A 15762-nucleotide genomic window follows, 5' to 3' on the forward strand; every position below is an offset into this window, starting at 1 on the left:
TTTCATGACTGATCCTGCCAATCCATAAACATGAGAGTTCTTTCTACTTCCTGATGTCTTCTTCAATTTCTTTTTGCAAAGTTTTATCATTTTCATTGTATAGATCCTTCATCTCTTTGGTTCAATTTATTTCTGCATATTTATTTTATTTCTCCATATTTTATATTTTATTTATATTGTATATGGAATTGTTCTCCTAATTTCACCCTTCGTTTTTTCCTTGTTGCTATATAGCAGAGCTGAGGTTTGTTGAAGCTGTTTTGTTTGTTTGTTTTTAAATATATTTCCTGCTACTTGTTGAAGGTGCTTATCAGCTGTAAGAGTTTTGAGGTAGAATCTTCTCATTTTTAGTGTCCTTTATATTTAAGATCATATCACCAGTAGAGATAGTTGACTTTCTTCTTTCCTATTTGGATTGTTTTTATAGCTTTTTCTTGCCTTATTGTTCTGGCTAGGAATTCCAGTATAAGACTGAATAAAACTGGAGAGAGTGAACACTTGATTCATTCCTGATTTTAGAGGAAATGGTTTCAGTTTTCCATTTAGCAAGATGTTGGACATAAGTTTCTTATATATATCCTAGCTGTTTATTTCCTATTCCTAGCCTTCTCCAAAGCTTTTAGCATATTATACCATATATACACACATGCACACATTTATGTATACACAACATCAAAAAATTATCAGACAGTTTAACAAAATGAATTTATAAAGCTGAAACATGTTTTATCTAAGCACATGGGTTTAAGGAGAGAAGAGCAGACAAGCAGAGGAATGGAGGTTGGTGAGTATAATCATAATAGTCAATGTATATATGTGAAAATAGAACTAGGAAACTTGAGGCCATGGCTGGAAATAAATATAGATAGGAAATATAAGATGGCATTGATCTAGATACATTTTACACATAAATGGATTTTGTATAACTATTTGAAGGTAATGAAAACTAAAATAAGATAAAAAGGATGTAAGAAATTAAGGAGAGGGAGTGGTGCTATGGCTCAAGTGGTAGAGTGCTTGCCTTGCGCTGAAGAGCTGAGAGACAGCACCCAGGCCCAGAGTTCAGGCCCCATGACCGACAAAAATGAATAAATAAACAAATAAACTTCAGAGTTGGATGCCCATGGATCACACCTGTAATCCTAGATACTCAAAAGGCTGAGATCGGAGGAATGTGATTTGAACTCAGCCCAGGCAAGAAAGTCTCCAAGACTCTTTATCTCTAATTAACTACCAAAACTCTGGAAGTAGAGCTATAGCTCAGTTGGTAGAATGCTAGCTATGAGCAAAAGTAACATGGCTCTACACTGACGAGAGAAAAATACAGCGCAGGTGATTAACTGTGGGCAAAATAAAGAGAGTTTGGATGAGGAACCAGGTAACCTATAGCATGGAAATGAAATGGGGCAACTGCTATAAGCAGTTGTGGACATGTTGAGTCTTACATGTCCACAAAACATCTTGGGTGGAGATGTTGCATCCTGGAGACTTGGGAATTCTTACCTGTAATTGGAGGAGAGTTCTGAGTAGAAAATAAAAGCTGTGGGCACAGTTCATACTAAGATCTTTACCAAGACTGTCTATCTTTGTAATTCCACCAGTAGTTCACTAATCAGATGCACTATTCAACTATTCATGATGGAAGATGTTTAATATAGAATAAATGAAGCTATTGATCCTATAGTTAAATAATCAGAAGTCCAGATAAGCTATGCTCTTTTCTTAGGGCACACTGGCTGAGAGCTTACTCTCCAGGCTTCTCTTCTCTATTCCCACATTATGCATCCTCTCTAAGCTCACACAACTTCTCCATGACTTTTTAATATAAAACCAAACACACAGCACCTTTCCTTTCTCTTCCTTTCAGACCTGCACTTGCCTATGACCAAGGAGGCAGTTTGCTAGTTAAGAGGACTAGCAACAACTAAGAGGACTAGGAAGGTAGTTTTACTAATTTAATAATGGCTAGAACCTAGTGCAGTGGTACATGCCTGTAATCCCAGCTACTTGAGAGGCAAAGGTAGGAGGATCAGCCTGGTACACAAAGGTTGTGACACTATCTCAAAAACCAAAGTGAAAACAAAAAGGCTCATTGTAGCTCAAGCAGTAGCATGAACAAGGTCCTGGTTCAGTCCCCATAGCTGAAAAAAATGGGAAGGAGGAGCACAATATGTTTTGTCCTCAGTATTCTTGTGTTTTTATAAGGGTGATGTATATAAGTTACACTTCTATAAGTCAGGTAAAGTATATATTTCTTTTCAGACAATGTCACCCCTTCCCTTCCTCTCTCTCAGTTTTTCCCTCCCATCCCCACCCATAATTTGGATAGTTCATTTTCAACATAGTGTCTAGTGAGTACCATTTAAGCCCTTTTTGAGTAAAAACTTGCCCTAGAAAGTTGAACTCTAAGCCAGGCACTGGTGGCTCGTACCTCTAATCTTACCTACTCAGGAGGCTGAGAGTTGAGGATCGAGGTTCAAAGTCTGTGAGATTCTTTTCTCTCCAGTTAACCACCAGAAAACCAGAAGTGGCATTATGTCTTGAAGTGGTAGAGCCTGAGCAAAAAAGCTCAGGGACAGAGCCACAGCCCTGTGTTCAAGCACGATTGACACCCCGCCCCCCAAAAAAGGAAATTTACCTCTAATTTATTGTGCTTTTCCCCTTTAATAATTTTCAAGAATCTTATCCAGAATCAATAGTGGAAGTATTTAAATCCACCCTTATTCCTTCCTTTCTTCCTTCCTTCCTTTCTTCATTTTTTTCCTTCTTTCCTTCCATGTCTATTTTTTAGAACAGTAGGGACTAGTTCATAAGCCCTCTCCATAATGCTGCAGGCATCTTTTTTAACTGAAAACTTCCTTTTATTCCTTCTGTCTTTTTTTCTTTAACATTGAGAAACCAAGAGGAAGATATTCAATGTGGCTCTTTTTCTATAGAGTGATGTTTTCTTCTTTCCTCTGTAAATGTAGTTCTAATCATCCAAACTAACAAATTACATTCATCTGTATACCTCCCTATGGTGATAATATCAGTTTTGGGAAACAGCTTGATCTCCATTTATTAATCCTTTCTGGGTTGGTTTACAAAAAAAAAAAAAACACAAAAAACAATAATAGCTAGTTACCAGTGGCTCACTATAATTCTATTTAGGAAACTGAGATCTGAGGATCAGGGTTTGAAGGCAGCCCAGGCAGACTATTCCAAGAGGCTCATAGCTCCAATGAAGTGAAAACTTGACTCAAATGGTAGCCTTGGAGATAATTTAATACCATTATCTTTGTAAAGTGAATAAATACTATCCCCCCCCCCCAAAAAAAAAAGAAAATGTAGCCTTGAGTGGAAAGCTAAGGTCCCTGAATTCAAACCTCCTACTGGCTTGTGTGAGCATGTGTGTGCGCTGTCACATGCACGTGTATGCGCGTGCGTGCGTGTGTGCGCGCGCGCGCACACACACACACACACACACACACACACACGATAATGGATTTTCATTTAGTATACTTTCCCAGCTGTGATTTATCACATATCTTTGATGTGCAACTATACAAATATAAAACTTTTATGCAGTATAGAAATGTGTAAAAATCAGGGCTGGGAAGGTGGCTCAGTGGTAGAGTGCTTGCCTTGCATGCATGAGGTCCTGGGTTCAATTCCTCAGCACCACCTACGCAGAAAAAGCCAGAAGTGGCACTGTGGCTCAAGTGGTAGAATGCTAGCCTTGAGCTGAAGATCTGAGGGACAGTGCCTAGGCCCAGAGTTCAGGCCCATGAACGACAAAAAAAAAGAAATGTGCAAAAATCCTTTTAGCCCTTAGATTTTGGCAATTTTGATATGTAGTGATAATGTGTTATTTCTAATAATTGTTAAGTTGACAAATATAATATTATACTTTGAATTAAATTTTTACATCATTGTCTGTTATATTTTGCTTATGTAAACCTGCAGATACCAACTAATATGCTTTTAAGTTATTGCTCATAAAAGTGACATTAAAAGTATGTGTTGGGGCTGGGAAGTTGGCTCAGTGGTAGAGTGCTTGCCTTGCATACATGAGGCCCTGGATATGACTCCTCAGCACCACATAAGTAGAAAAAGCCAGAAGTGGTGCTGTGGCTCAAGTGGTAGAGTGCTCTGCTTGAGCTGAAGAGCTGAGGGACAGCGCCCAGGTCCAGAGTTCAGGCCCCACGACCAACAACAACAACAACAAAAAGTATGTGTTAACTACTATCCATAAACCTACTTGAGGTAAAGACAGAGATATATAAATTACTTGAGAAGGAAAATGAAAATTGAAGCAGAAAGCAAACATAATCTTTCTGAGTGGCATTATCTTCAATTATAGACACAAACACATGTACATATGTATGTCTATATGTGAGCACATATATGTGTATATATGTATATAAACATAGTAAGTGAGAGAATATCTCCAAGTTAGGCTGGAGAGCAGACCCACAACAGAATACACTAAACTCTCATAAACCATGAGATTTTTGTTTTTTTAGTTTTTTGGGGGGTCCGGTTGTGGGGCCTGAACTCTGGGCCTGGGCACTGTCCCTCAGCTCTTCAGCTCAAAGCTAGCATTCTACCACTTGAGCCACAACGCCACTTCTGGCTTTTTTCTTTTTGCTTATGTGGAACTGAGGAATTGAACCCAGGGCCTCAGGCATGCAAGGTAAGAGCTCTGCCACTGAGCCAGCTTCCCAGCCCCAAACCATGAGAATTTTGAATGTCATCTTAGACTAACAAAGCCTTCAAAACTTAATAGGATGAAAATGACATAACTAAAGTTATGAGGTTTTTTTTTATTTCTAGAAGTTATAGAGATTGGTCTTCCTGCCTGCTAGGCAAGCATTCTACAACTTAAGCACACCCCAAACCCTGTAAGTTTATGTTTTTAGAAAAGGACAAGCTACAGAGTGGGGAGTTGATTAGAAAAGGGCAATGAGTAAGGAGGGGAGATAAAGAACCTAACAGGTAGATACCAGTGGTTCACACCTGTAATCTGGCGACTCAGGAGGCTGAGATCTGAGGCTCGAAGATGGAATCCAGCCCAGACAGTAAAGTCTGAGAGACTCATATCTCCAGTTAGCTTCCAGAAAAAATGAGTGTGGAGGTATGGATCAAGTAGTAGCCTTCCAGCACTGAGATAAAAAGCTGTACAAGTGTGCAAGGCCTTAAGTTAGAGCCCCGATATAGGCACACCAACAATTAAAAAATAAAAAAGGAAGGTGCATTGCAATCTTGCTTATAGCAAGGGACAGAAACTCAAGAGATAGTTTAAAAGAGATATCAGGACCATGTGATTGGTTGGGTGACAGACAAGAACAGATGCTTTGGTAGAGAAGACAGTCCTTAGGGTGAGAGGATTCTTGGATCTGAAATCTCACTATAGTCCATTTCTTAGAAACATGATTTCAGGGATATAAATCTGAAGTCCGGTTACAATGCTTTCCAGTTAAATCAGAAAATGATTCTGTATTTTCTGTCACATATTTTTACTTGAAATGCCATTTTCTTTTTTTTTTTGGTGGGGTCCGGTCGTGGGGCCTGAACTCTTGGCCTGGGTGCTGTCCCTCAGCTCTTCAGCTCAAGGCTAGCACTCTACCACTCGAGCCACAGCTCCACTTCCAGCTTTTTTTTTTTTCTGTTTATGTGGTGCTGAGGAATCGAACCCAGGGCCTTAAGCATGCAAAGCGAGCGCTCTACCACTGAGCCAACTTCCCAGCCCCGTCATTTTCATTTTTTTGAACTCAAAAGACATTTGAGCCAAAGGTCTTCTGAATTGGCTCTGTTAGGTCTGAAGTAACACAAAAAGGTTAAAATAAAATATATCTCAGATAATCCATCAAACCTTTATGTGCCATTCTGGAACTGTGGTTATTACAGCAGTGGGTTTTGACCATGTCACTGCAAATAAATCCACTTAAAATAGCACCCCCATTTTGTTCTGGATAAACACAGAGCCCAAAAATGGCACATTGTAGAAATGACTGCCTCTTCAGGAACTCATTGGGAAAAGTGTATACCTTTGGATAAGACTGATACTTAGGCCCCTGTCCTCCACTCTACAAGTAAGTCAGAATGGACCAGGTTCTAAACTTAAAGCCTGAACTGAAGACCATGCAAGGAATGTATAACCCAGGGAAGATCATTTAAGATACTCATAGGTGATGCCTTGCAGAATAGGACTCTTAATTGCTCAGAAAATAAGAGCAAGGATTGAGAAACAGAATTGTGTCAAATTAAAAGGCTTCTGTGCAGCAAAGGAAACAATCACCAGAATCAAGAGGCAACTTACAGAATGGGAGAAAATCTTTTCCAGATCTTCATTTGATAAAGCCATAAAGAAAACAAACATCAACACTAAATGAAGCCAGGCTCTGGTGACTCAGGCCTGTAATCCTAGCTACTCAGGAAGCTGAGATCTGAAGATCACTGTTCCAGCCCAGGCAGGAAAGTCCATAAAACTCTATCTCCAGTTAGCCACCAGAAAACTGGAAGTGGAGCTATGGCTCAAAGTGGTAGAGCACTAGCCTTGAGCAAAAGAACACCCAGGCCCTGAGTTCAAGCCTCATGTTCGACCAAAAAAAGCTTACTAAATGAAGCAAGTGCTGGTGTGTCACACCTACAGTCCTATTCAGGCAGCTGAGATTTAAAGATTAAAGTTCAAACCCAGATTGGACTGACAAATCCAAAGGCGCCTAACTCCAATTAACCCTCAAAACAACAGAAGTAGAGGTATAACTTGTGTGGTGGAGTGCCAACAGTGAGGAAAAAGTACCACTGGCTCAAGCATGTAATCTTAACTATTCAAGAGGCTGAAAATCTGGAGGATTGTGATTTGAAGCCATCACCAGCAGAAAAGTCCTTGAAATTCCATCTCTACAATAACTATTAAAAGAGAGGACTGGAGTTGTGGCTCAAGTAGCAGCATTCCAAGAAAGCAAGCTCATAACTTGAGTTTGAACCCTGGTGATGTCAAAAACAAAAACAAAAAAAAAAACCCCATAAACCTAAATCGAGATTCCATCTCAAAATAGCTGTCATCAAGAAAACAAACAACAAATGTTAGGAAGGATGTGAGGAAAACAGAACATTTATACACTGTTGGTAGGAATGTAAATTAGTCCAGCTACTGTGGAAGTCAGTATGGAGGTTCCTTAAATACCTAATAATATTTTCCCCTAGACATATAACCCAAGGAATGTAGGTCATTATATAATAGAAACAACAAACAGCACACTCATGTTTATAGCAACACTATTCACAATAGCTAAGCTATGGAACCAGTCTAGGTGAGTATCAACAGATGAATAGGTAAAAAATGTCACAAACACACAGACACACACACACACACACACACACACACACACACAAGTATTATTTAGTCTTAGAGAAGACTGAAATTATATCCTATGTCCTAGGACCAAAGATCATCATGTTAAGTAAAATAACCTGAACTGAGAAAGACAAATATTACATACTCTTTTCATATTTGGAGTCTATGCCTAGAAAAGAATGACACAAGTATAAATCAAGGGACTGTTTGACAGTGAAGGAGGGTCAAGTTGATGAGAGGGTGTATATGATCAAAGTATAGAGGGGAAAATTGGTCAAAATATATTATATGCACATGTGGAAATATCACAATGAAATCCCCGAATACAGTTAATATGTGTTAAAAAAAAAAAAAAGAACGAACCTAGTTTTGAAAACACATATAGCCTATTTTTATAATAAAAACTTTTTTTAAATCTCTGAGCCTGGGTGCTATCCCTCAGCTCTTCAGCTCAAGGCTAGCACTCTACCACTTGAGCTACAGCACCACTTCCAGCTTTTTCTGCTTATGTGGTGCTGAGGAATCGAACCCAGAGCCTCATGCATGCAAGGCAAGCACTCTACCAGTGAGCCACCTTCCCAGCCCCAATAAAAACATTTTTGATAGTTGTCATAAGTCAGGGTATATTGAGAATTGTTTTTAAGCCTGAGTCTTCAAGAAGCTCACACCTATAAGGAAGAAAAATGCAAATAACTCATTGTAAAGCAAGGTAATAATTGCCGAAAGGGTATCAGAGCATGGCCTGGTACAGTTTACTGCTACTGTAGCCATCATGCACAGGAGGGTTTGGAACATACACATGATGCTAATCCTCTTTAGAGGCTGGTGTTTTAATAAGAGGAATGTATAGCAATATAGGGAAAATTATGTTAAAACATGAGTTTTGAGATGCTACAGGTGGAAGCCGGGGCCTCAGCCATGCTAGCCAAGCGTTCTGCCACTGAGCTACCTCATCAGCCTTTTTCCCCACTATTATTTCATGCTGAGTGTCTTGCTAGTTGACCAGACTTGCTGTAGTCTTACTGTCTTTCTTCCTAAGCATCTGGAGTGGCTGAGATTATAAGTATGTTTCACCACAGCTGGTTAAAAATACTGTTTTGTAAAGTTCATCTTTAAGTAGTTGTGTAAAGGAGTTGCCATTTAACAAAGCAGTGTAATACATACACTGCATCTTGATCAATGACAGACACCCCTTTCTCCATTCTAACCCATCCCTCCCAATCCACCTTTTCCCTCAATTTTATTAATTTTGTAAGATACACATTGTATTCTTGATTGCATTTTCCATCCATTCTCCTATTCATCTACCTCTCTCCACGACTCCTCCCCATCCCCCCTTTCAAAGTACAGTTTTCTTGTGTGTTTATTTTGTTGAACTTTGACTTTGCCTTTCTAAGGAATTACACTATTTGAGTTCTCCCTTAAATCTACCACATTTCAGTTAATACATTAGCCTATACTTGCATACCACCCCACAGATTCACTTAACTGTTTATAAACTAATTCTAGCTTCTACATATGAGGGAAAACATGCAGCTGTTTTAAAATACTTTAAAAAACAAACTATATCTAAATGTATTTACTTCGTTATTAATAATCATATAACAGATCTAACTGGAAGTCTGATACCATAGTTTTAAAAATCATTGCATACAGACTCAAGCCTGTAATCTCTGCTACTAGAGAAAGAGATAGAGGAATCTTACATCAAGAGCAGTCCAGCCATAAAAGTTCATGAGACTCTATCTCAGTTTATGTCTGGTACACACCTGTTATGTAGCTACAGGGGAAATATAGTGGCTGGATGCAGTGAGGTGGACCTGTCATCACCAGAGACACAGGAAAACACAAGTAGTATGGTCACAGCACAGGCTTGCCCAGGAATAAAGGAGACCCTCCCTCTAAAATAACCCACACATAAAAGGAGTGGAGTCACGGCTCAGGTATTAGAGTGCCCACTTAGCAAGCTGGAGTTCACTTGTACCATCAAAAATAGAATAGAAGCTTGGTGCCATTGGTTCACACCTGTTATCTAGCTACTCAGGAGACTGACAGCTGAGGATCATGGTTCAAAGCCAGCTTGGGCAGTAAAGTCCCTTATTCTCTTATTGCTGAAGAACCACCAACAAAGCTGAAAGTGTATGTGTGACTTAAGCAGTAAAGTACTAGCCTTGAGAATAAAAAGCTGGACTGCTGTCCCTGTCCAGGCCCTGAGTTCAAACCTCAGGACCAGTGCACATGTGTACACACACACACACACACACACACACACACACACACACACGCACGCACGCACGCACGCACGCACGCACACGATTAGAATAGAAATACCCATTGTAAATATAAATGCTAGTTGAAGAGTTCTACAAGTTTCATTATTTCTATTGTTTCTACTAGTTCATTTTCTAATTTCATTACTAAAGGAAATGCTTGATTTAAAAGTTAGTGAAATATACATGTCATTTTTGTTCTTCAATTTGTGGGTTCCATGTTAAAGAACTCTCACAAGAGTGAGCTTGATGTAATCTTCCTGGATAGGAGTTTCTGAGACTGACAAGGGAAATAGCCCCAGGACATGAAAGTACTCCAGGCAAAGGCAGAGCACCTATGCTGTCTGAAATTGCTATGTGATTTTTTTTGTTTCTTTTGTATGTTCTTCCCCCTATGGTATATCCCCTGTTGTCACTGTACTTGATTTCAGTACCCTGCATCTTGTACATACATTTGTCTAATTTGGGGAGGGGATGGGGAATAACAAAATGCTGAAACAAGGACACAGGATGACCCTTTGCAACAATGATATTCACAAGACAGTATATTGGAAATGAACTTTACAACTTGGGGAGGTGGGGGCTAAGGGAGGAGAGTGAGAGAGGTGGGGGAGGGAAGGGATAGTGGGAAAACAGAAAGCAGGGGGTAATAATGCTCAACAAGACATGTACTAATTACTCATGTAACTGTAACCCCTCTGTACAGCCATCTTTACAATGAAATAATTTTTTAAGTGCAGTTTGGTGCTGCTAAGGGATGGGGACAAGTCAGGGGATGAGGCAGAAGTAAAGACAAGACTTGGCTACTGGATTAGGACTTGGGTGGGACAGATAAATGATTCAACAGCATCTGGCAGGGGGCTAACGTAATATTGGAGCTTTAGAAAGGGTTTCCTACATGATGCTGGAGTATGGATTGCAAACAAGTCTGTACTTACTCTAAGACCAAAGACAAAAATTTGGACGGAGGGTATTCAGCCAGTTCAGTTTCACAAATACCCATTGGGTTACACAATCTATGCTGATACCTAAAAGGATCAAGTAACCATAATACTGAGCATGCATTAAATAGTAATGATTCTTGGTAATCATACACAATGGTTCTTGGTAATTCATACACAAAGGCATCCCTTAACATTTTGGTCATTTTACATTGCCTTTAAATCTTCTTAGAAGGAAAACACTAATCCAATTTTATGGGGAAGAATATGCATTTATATAACTTGTCTAGTCATATATAACTTATATAATGTTACTATAATTCACCTGTCCACCTCCCTCCTTTAGTAAAGCTAACAGCCTTTCTCTGAATTTGTCAGGGATTCCCTGATTCTGCAAGGATTATAAAGAGATGGCTATATCAGTTGCCCATGAAGCAAAAAGAGAAGTTTTGTTTTGTTTTGATTTAAGCTCTACATCTTGAAGTGCTAGGCACTTAAGCATTACATTTTTATTTTAATGAAACTCTCCCCTGAAAATTAAGCACCAAATGATGAAAATCACTGGAACTAGAGATTTTGTAATGATCTGCCTGCAGCATGCCATTTAATTAAACTAACATTAGAACTGTTTCAGAATTTTCTATAGCCAGTTCTGTGCTTGTACACAGATTCATAACTAGATACCCTTTTATCCTTTAAAGATAAAATCCTTTAAAATTACTTCCAATCACTTTACCTTCTGAATAAATTAAATTCTGGCAAAATGGGAGATACCTTGATTAAATATCATTAGAACCTTTTTTCTTCCAAGGGCCCTATGATGGGTATTTATAACATCATTCATAGACATGCAAAATTATCAATATAGACAGTTGGACATAGTCAGCTGAGGAGACACGTACCTGTCTGTTATGTACCAAATGATTTTACGGGATGCACATTCCCCACAGAGCTCTTAGAAATTTCTAGGAGAACCACTAATGAAAGAAATTGATCAGGTTTAGAATTCCCTGTGTTTATACTGTTTTAAAGATAACTGCCTTTATTTTCCCTGCATTACTTTTGATCCTTTTTTAAATGGAAATGTTATAGGTTTTGAGACTCAGATGCCACACTAGTTTAGCTTTCTGCTGGTAAGGTGTTTATTTTCTAAACTGTTTGTCCTGTCCAGAACCCTCAGCCAAAGTACAGTAGACCCAGTGGGTGTTTCCTGTGACTCATCACAGGTCAGTCAATGTAAGCACACATAGGCAACTGCTTCAATGAGCAAAGCATTCTGACACTTTTTCTTTCCTCCTAAAAAAAGATCAGTTGTTAACAGCAGTGGTCACACATTTTGAACAACATCTAATACACAAGTCCCTATATTCTGTAAAGCAGCACTAACATTTTGAATAAGTCAGCAAATTCTTGACACAGATTTTTCACAAGAATTTAATAATCATTTTATGTTTTATTTGATAGCACATATAGATTTCAGTCACATATCTCTGTGTGGTAATTTTAACCCATAAAGAGTTAACCTATAATTTAGCCAGAGACTCCCGCAATAATACCAGAAAATAGTCATTTTTATTTTTCCTCTATGGACTCAGTTACTCACCATTAAAATGCCAGCTCATGGGACTGAATGTGTGATCCATACTCTACTGTTAGGAATATCAATTCACACCAGCTTGGTAGCCAGAAGTATTGGATGCCTCAAATTCATACACCATTGTAGTCCTTTCTAAATCATGCTTCCTGTTATACTGAAAACTGATTCATAATGTTTTCCAATCCCCCATAGGTAAGGGATGACTGCAATAGAGATATAAAAGACGTTGGTCTCATCTTCAGGGAAGTTTCAGTTTGTACAGTTGCCTGCAATCAATCTATCTGTCTGTCCGTCTGTTGTGGGACAAAACTTGAATGATAATGCTCACCTTTTAAATTTTTCTTTATTCTGCATTGATTAGATTAAACCAAGTCCATGCTGAATCTGTGCCTTACCACTTAGCCACACATTCATCTTACAGCCCAGTGTCAGTGATACTTTAGTTTCTACATACACATACATGTGAAAATATATGCATTCAGTAGGAATATCACATGTAAATAGTCTTTTCATTACATTTTGTCACCATGCAATCTATATTTAACATAAGATTAACAAATATTCTTTTTTATTTTATATGCACATGTGGGGTATATGTGTGTGTGTGTGTGTGTGTGTGTGTGTGTGTGTGTGTGTGTGTGTGAGAGATGATTGAACTTGAGGCTTCATGCTTGCTAGGCAACTGTTCTACAACTTGAAACTAGTGTTTTTGTGTGTGTGTGTGTGTGTGTGTGTGTGTGTGTGTGTGTGTGTGTGTGTGTGTGTGTGTGTGTGTGTGTGTGTGTGTGTGTGTGTGTGTGTGTACTAAGACTTTAGCTCAGGGCCTGGGTGCTCCTTAGCTTTCATGTTCAAGGCTAGCAGTCTATCTCTAGAGCTGCAGCTCCATTTCTCTCTTTCTGCTGGTTCACTGGAGATGATACTCTCACAAACTTTCCTGCCCAGACTAGCTTAGACTCATGATCCTCAGCTCTTAGCCTTCTAAGTAGCTAGTATTGCAATTTTGTATCACTAGCACCTAATATATCTGATTATTTTGTCAGTTGGCACTAGGACTAACCCTTACCTTTTTCACTCAAAGCTGAATGGTACTCTACCACATGAGCCACAGCTCTGCTGTGATTAATTGGAGATTAGATTCTCATGGGCTTTCTTGACTTGAATGATGATCCTCAGATCTCAGTCTCCTGATTAGTTAGGATTACACTTTAGCCACCAACACCTAGCTCAAGCCTGACTTTTATAATCAAAATTCAAAGAGAAATGTGAATGCTGTTCAGGAAGGTCTCATTGGCAGATATACAGACACTAATTGCTGAAGCTTAGTCTTTAGTTTCAAGACTATGCTTTAGTCACTAAATGACATTAAGACTTCTAGTCTTGCTACTTTCATGGTAAAATATTATTTGATCACAATTTTTATTTAGCTAAATATATGAGCTCCTATTTTGGTCAGTATTGGGGTTTAAACACAAAGCCTTGTTTGCTTGACATCCAGCCAAGCTTTTTGCTGGTTATTGTAGAGAAAGAGTGCTGTGAACTTTTCCAGGTGGCTTGGAACTTCAGTCCTCCAGCTTTCAGCCTCATGAGTAGTTACAATTATAGGCCATGAGGCAGCAGCACCTGGCTTCACTGTAACCTTTTTTTTTTTTTTTTTTTTTTGCTGGTCCTGGGACTTAATATCTGGGCCTGGACAGTATCCCTGAGCCTCTGTGTTCAAGGCTAGAGCTCTACCACTTTAGCCACAGCACTACTTCTGGTTTTTTACTAGTGGTTTATTGGAAGATAAGAGTCTCACACTTTCCTGCCCATTCTGACTTCCACCTACAGTCCTCCGATCTCAGCCTCCTGAGTAGCTAGGATTACAGGTGTGAGCTACCAGTGCCCAGCTCATTGCAACCTTTGATGGAGACTCAGCTGCCGCCTTGGTCACCGCGGCCCCCGGGGCTCTCCTCCCAATGTGGGGGACACAGACAGGAGACCCGGGGAGCTGCGGCCTGAGCAGCCAGGATGGCGGCCCCTGTGTCCCACACAAGAGGACCAGCAGAGGTTACTCTGAAGTATGACCAGAAGTGGGCCACTGAGGCCGGTTGGGGGCCAGTGGGTTCCACTGGGGGGAGGGCATCACTTCCGGTCCTGCGCAGTGGCGTGCAACCCTGCCCACGCAGCCAGATAGAAACCAGGGAGTCTCCTTTATGTCTCATTTGAAAGACTTCATCTCTGACCCCAGAAGTAGTCATCTGACAGGAGTGAGCATGCTGGCGTCCTCGGAGCAGTCTGCTAGCACATAGCTTTCTCGGCCTCATCAGAAAGGGGAGGGGAGAGTCCATTCCTCAGGTGGCGCCTGTCATCCTAGTACTCAGGAGGCTGAGATCTGAGGATCCCTGCTCAAAGCCAGCCTGAGAGGGAAAGCCCATGAGACTCTTCTCTCCACTGAACGGAGAACTCGAAGTGGCGCTGTGGCTCAAGTGGTAGAGCGCTGGCCTTGAGCTGAAGAGCTGAGGGACAGCGCCCAGGCCCAGAGTTCAAGCCCCACGACCGACAGCAACAACAAAAAATCTCAGCAACAGTACCCGGGCCCTGAGTGCAAGTCCCAGGAGTGGCAAAAAAAAATTACTTAAAGGAAGAAATGCTGCTTCTTCCACTTTAAGTGTGGCAGGAGGACAGCTGAATACCCCTAACCAGAGTTTGGGACAGTATGGAATTTCGGCAGGAATTTTGGTGTGCACATGTGTGCTCAATAACATTCACACAGGCATTTCCTTTCACATCTGCTTGAGAACTTCCTTATTCAGTGTTTCTGTGTATTGCCCTGAACCAGAGTGATGTTTTGACAAACACAGCCATCCCTAGCCTTTGGTTATAGATACAGTATTATATGCCATGAAATAGATAAGGAAATATAAGGGCACTTTTTCTCAACTCAAGCTGATTTAAAAAAAATAAACTCTTACAAGTGGAGAGTGTATATTTCAGAAACTGGGATTCAGAAATCACTTCTTTAGGAAAAATTGTAACAGTCTTTCTGTGTTTTTTCCCCCCTCTCCACCACTTGAGTTCATGCATTCTGGAAAGAGTGAGCTACAAACTAGGATTTATCAGCAAACTCAATCCCTCACCTCCAATTCCACAAGAACCATAAGTAGATGCACAGCCGTGCAGTAGGGTGCTGGCCTTGTCAAATCCCACATCACCTGCTAGCGCAGCAAGAGGTTAAAACCCCTAAAGAGTCAAAGACAGCTTCATCCCAATCTATCTTTAATATTCCCAACTGCATTTGATATTAAGAGGGCATTGGCTTTGGAATCCCTTGCTGGAAATATTGGTTGGCACATTGTTTTTCCCTTCTGTCCTTAATTTCTGTATTAGCTAGTATAGATTATACGATCTTTCTGGAGTTTTTATAAAGATTAAGCCAGCAAAGATATGAAATACTCATTGTACAAAACCTGCTCAGGAGATGGCGATTCTGTGTTTTATTTATGTACTTCTTGCAGTGTGCTCCTGCATCCTATTTTAGTTTTCCTCACACTGTCTAGTTCCTTTATACTCTATTCCTCCTGGCCCTTTTGCTTTTCTTTTCTTTTCTTTTCTATTGTGAGAGTACCGTACAGA

This window comes from Dipodomys merriami, unplaced genomic scaffold, assembly GCF_024711535.1.
Source record: "Dipodomys merriami isolate MVZ:Mamm:240054 unplaced genomic scaffold, mDipMer1.0.p SCAF_10, whole genome shotgun sequence".
NCBI classification, from domain to species: Eukaryota; Metazoa; Chordata; class Mammalia; order Rodentia; family Heteromyidae; genus Dipodomys; species Dipodomys merriami.